A 5482-nucleotide genomic window follows, 5' to 3' on the forward strand; every position below is an offset into this window, starting at 1 on the left:
AAACGTTTGGGGGGGAGGGGAGGGGGTATTGGATGTCGATTGCAGGGGGTGAATTTGGTCGCGGTGGGGATCGACGGCTGATTCGAGTGTGAGGAAATCGGGCATGGGTTTCTTTCCAGGCTGATTGGATCGGCCTTCTTGTTTCGGTGGTTTCGGTGGGATCTTCCCTCACTTTGATCTTTGTTTGGGGGGCGAAGATTTCGGAGGGAAGATGGGGTATTTGAACTCCATCAGCGGGCTTCAAGCAGACGGTGCTCCGGTCAGCGGGGGAGGACTCAGGTCTCGTTCGTTTATTCCTTGTGAAGTCGTATTAAGGCTTACGATATTCTTTTCTAGATTTGTTTATGTTTCGTATGTCGTGCGATTTTCGAGCTGATCTTATGCTAGCATTCGCTTCATATATTTTGAGTTCTAATTCGAAGGCAAACTAACTAGTTATCGGAAGAGATTTATTTATTTTTTTATGTATAAACAGTCATTTATTCCTTAATAATTCAATATTAGTTAGATCCTTAATAATTGACAAACAAGTTATGAGATGGTTCCTCAGATATGGATGTGTGAACTTACATGGGAAACATGGTTCTTTTACGCTGAATAAACTCATAGAACTGCTTCCTATCTGTTAAATGTGGTGCTTGAATCTGCAGTTGAATATGTTGCCTAAAGCAGACTGTAAAGAAACATCCTACTCTTGCGTGTCAATCTAACATTAAAACTCATGCTCATTTCTTTCAAGACAGTCAAGATGGGAAGTTTGGTTATGAGTATGCAAGCTGTCCAGGGAAAAGATCTTCAATGGAAGACTTCTATGAGACGCTAATTGACAGCGTTGATGGAGAAATTGTTGGCTTGTTTGGGGTCTTTGATGGTAAAATTTCTGCAGTATTTTGTTGTCTTTGTTTATGTTTTGAATGTCTTATCTTTTTTTCTTTTGTATTTGAAAATTTTTGGTAAAATTTACATAGAAAACCCATTCATTAACTTGCTTCTTTCAATCCTTTTCTAGGGTAAATTTCTCTCGTGGAGAGTTGCTTATACATTCAATATCCTAACGTTAGACTTTGATGCTTTGATGAGTGGTTGTGTAGGTCATGGCGGTGCCCAAGTAGCAGAGTATGTTAAACAAAACCTCTTCGGCAACTTACTCAGGCATCCAAAGTTCATTACCGATACAAAATCAGCTATAGGTGGTGCTGATTTGCATTTAGTGCGATGAAAGAGCTTTTAAAGAAATATAATATTTGGCTTATGAAATTCATCTGTGCTGTTACCTTCAGCTGATGCATACAACCACACGGACGCAGAATATTTGAAATCTGAGAACAGCCAGAACCGAGAGGCGGGTTCAACTGCATCAACAGCTGTCCTTGTTGGTGATCGTTTGCTCGTTGCAAATGTTGGGGACTCTAGAGCTGTCATATGTAGAGGAGGAGATGGTAGGCCCCACATCCTGAAATCAGTTCTCTTATCATCAATTATGTGTAATGGATTTCTGTACTTCATCTAGAACTAAACCGGCTTAATTTAGATGGAGTTTACTGCATTTTTTGCTTACTAACTGTATTTTGACAACCCAACCTATTTAAGAGCAATATTTAGAATGTGACTCCGGTGACATCTAGGTTCTTAGGATATATGTAGGTTCTAGACCAACAAAGTTTTGTGGCCTTCTCTTGATCCTGCCAAATGCTTTAGTAGCTCTGTGTCTCCGGTGTACTGTACACATTGAAACAAATAATCATATAGTTTCAGATTCTTCAAAAATCTGGTAATATAAAAAAGTATATACTGGAAGGAGAAAGAGAACATATTCCTGTTTGGATTCGCAGAATTTAAGCCTCGATTTGGAGAATTGAACCTGTAAAAAAATCTTCAGAAATGGCTGAAACTGCACACTTATGATGATAAATGAGGATTTAAATTGTTGATGATGGATGAGGTACTAAAGTTCATCACGCTCTCGTATTGCATATACTCGTTTTGAACTGACATTTTGGAGATTAATAGTTTACTAGAAAGTTAAACAGGATTGGAAACTTAATATTAAGTTATCCAATTTTTACACAGAATTATTTAAAGAATAATAATCACTTTTTTATGCTACTTGTATAAGCCATTGCACTTAATGTCTTTACAGCTTATCGATGCTACAGTGGTTTGATAGCTAGATACTCTTGGTGAAATTGTATACTAATGTCTTTACAGCTTATCCATTGCACTTTTTTTGTTCATTGCTCGAGTGTTGTTCCTTAATTGATGGAACTTTCCATTTAGCGCCATACATGGTAGGTTTTGGTGCCACTTTAGATGTATGACATGTCTTGAAATCTACAAATGGGATTTTTATTCGTGTGATTTATTATTCTAGGGTCTTTTATCCTGCAGTCCACATTTTGTTGGTTATATTTCTTGCATTATGGAATTCACCCTTGTCAAAACCATCTAATCATAGACTTCAACGATTAGGAGTTTTACTATTCACGCCAATGACAAAACAGGCTGACAATGGAAGTTGATGTTTCCTTAATCTTGAAGCTAGTCATAAGCATATTTCTCCATTATTTGTTTTGTTCAGTGTTAAAGAATATATATTTTATATGGAACTTTAGGTAGATATTATTGTGTCTCCGTTATTTTTTCTTGCCAAATTTACACATTTTTATCAAAAATCATCCCCCATGTATGTAGAGCTTGGTATTTAACATTTTACATATTTCCATAGGCATTATCTGTGATCTACCATTTGCTTTTGTTTGGATGTTTGCTTGCCCATTTGTTCATCTCATGGTTCAATTATACTATATGTGCTCATCTTTAGTTTCCGATTATTGCCTTCTAACTAGATTCAAATTTCTGTTTGATTTATGAATGACAATAAACAGTACTGTGTGGTGCTGTTGACATCCTTGTTGTCATTGAATCCTGTTGTTTATGTTTGTTCTTATGCCCATTGAGGTTGTTCTGTATTCTTTATAAGATATCCATGTAATCTCTTCTCATTTCAATTGATTGGGTCGAAAAATCAATCTAGAATTTGTTGCATCACTCGATCCAGTTATCTTGAAAATTATAACTATTAAAGATTTTTTATTTAGCATATTAAAAAGCTGCTTGTGGTTCTAATTTTCGTTGTTTTTTTTCCCACTTTTTCTTTGTTAAATCGAGTTTGACATCTCAACTTGTGCTCAATTAAAACAAAAGTTTTGCTATATTTATGTATTCTATGAACCTCTTGATACAAACATCTGATTCTTGCTTTTTCAATGGCATCAGTTGCAAAAAAGTCCTTTTCTGAGGCAAACAGTTGTGGCAATTTCTTGTAGAGCACCCATTTTACTTGCAAGTTCTGTTTCTTGGTTCTTACAGTATGTTGCAAAAGCAATTTTCTGATCATGATAAGAGTAGTTGACCAAACGAACTTCTGGGTGCTTCATAATTTAGAGAAAAAAGTCTTTTGTTCCCCATATAGCAAGTTTTGCTTCTAGCTCGTCCAGTAGATTGCAACGGCAATTCTTCTGATTGCTTGGTAATTAGAGAAAGAAACCTTTTGTCCCTCGTGCATCATGGTCAAAAGCCAGTTCTTGGTACTTTGAACAACAGAGACCTGGCAAATCAACCTGTTGTGGTACTTGGTTGATGTGAGCTCTCATAATTAAACCGATCACTCTATTTTGATGGCGATAATATGGAGATGATTTTCTCTGGATGTGCTTGAAGGTTCTGTTTTTAACAAATTCAGTATCTGAAATAGAATACAATCACCAGAATCTTGTATTGAATTATTGATTGAGCCTCTTAAAAGTTTAGTTCTTTACTAGGAACTCGGCTCACGCTATTTTTTGTTACTTTTGCAGCTATAGCTGTCTCAAGGGATCACAAGCCTGACCAAACAGATGAGAGAGCAAAGGATTGAGGATGCTGGGGGCTTTGTAATGTGGGCTGGTACTTGATCTCCTCCCTCAGTTTTTATCAGTTTAGATCATTTCGTTATTTAAATACTGATCAACTGTAGCTGCAGGGACATGGCGTGTCGGTGGTGTTCTTGCCGTTTCTCGTGCATTTGGTGATAGGCACCTGAAACAGTTTGTTGTCGCAGATCCAGAAATTCATGTTTGATCTCTGACCTGTCACTTTATTCCTACAATGTTATTGTCTTCAAGACTCGAGACATATCATCATCTGACAGTAATGCCTTTGACTGCTTCGACTACTGTTGAATGCAGGAGGAAGCGGTTGATGGATCTCTCGAATTCCTCATCCTTGCAAGTGACGGATTGTGGGATGTTGTCACGAATGAGGTACTTTAAAAGAAGATAATAACAAAAAAAAAAAAAAAAGGTACCTGAAATATCATCTCCGAAGATTGAACCCTTTATTTTTCATTTGGTTCCAAATTCAGGAGGCGGTGGTAGCTATTGTCAAACCCCCTACAAGATCCAGAACAAGCAGCAAAGAAACTGTTACAGGAGGCCTATCAAAGAGGTAGTTCTGACAACATCGCTTGTGTCGTGGTACAGTTTCTTGGCTAGCCTTGATAACACAACCGAGCAGCAATAGGTACAAATTGTCTGCTTGATCTTTGTTATTGCTTTGTTATCTGTAATGGTTTCATGGATTTGGAAGTCAATAAAAAGATACCTTTGCTTTAACCAAAACTAGTAGCAAAAAGAGTATATTTGTGATGCTTAGTGGAGTCTGTATCATGCTGTTTTCACTTTTGTTAGAATAATCAATAAGATTGTTTGGTTAGAGTGCCTAAATTTCTTCCTGAATAGTCGTTTATATATACAAACCATTTTTACCATTTGGAATTTACTCCTGCAATTAAAGTAGCTCAAGTTTGGTAATTTAAGCCTTAAGGAACAATTTTGATATGCCCCCTATGAAAGCAAAATGAGACCCATGAAAGAAGGTCTCTTATTGAGTTTGTATTATAAATGTTGGCAGGAAGATTAATTTCACATGGATACAGAATTGAAGAGTCTAATGATACATAGTGGAGTTTGATTGTGATAGTTTCCATGGTAACTTTGACCATTTTGACGTAGATTCAAAGGTAAAGCCGTATAACCATTCTTCGTGATTGATCCATGAAGGGTCATGCCCATGTCTTATCTAGAGTGGCAGATGCGGATGTGTTTGAATAGAATAGAACCTAACCTATTAATTTGTTGTTTGCGCCCCTTAACAAAAATTATAGGTCCCATGTCATCCAAGAAGGATAGGAACATCTAAGTTACTTTTTAACCCTACACAGTTTGCCTCGTGCAAAAGAGTCTACCTTAGCCTTCATATTCTCCTCGTCTGTTGTGGACACAACCTTTCTTGACTCGGACACAAAAAAAGGAAGAGAAAAATAAACCAAAAGAAGGCTAATGGAGTTGGAGACAACGACCGATTGAATGAACAAGTTGATCGAGTATGGTGCCTCTCTCTCTCTCTCTCTCCATCCACACTAACCTGTTATTTAATGCTTTGT

General features: G+C 37.0%; 1 pseudogene; it reads left to right on the plus strand.

Moving 5' to 3' along the window:
- Positions 1-9: 9 nt before the first annotated feature.
- On the plus strand, positions 10-4763 carry LOC135606981 (probable protein phosphatase 2C 59; annotated as a pseudogene).
- Positions 4764-5482: the final 719 nt, after the last annotated feature.

The sequence above is a fragment of the Musa acuminata genome, chromosome BXJ2-3 (assembly GCF_036884655.1).
Source record: "Musa acuminata AAA Group cultivar baxijiao chromosome BXJ2-3, Cavendish_Baxijiao_AAA, whole genome shotgun sequence".
Lineage (NCBI taxonomy): Eukaryota > Viridiplantae > Streptophyta > Magnoliopsida > Zingiberales > Musaceae > Musa > Musa acuminata.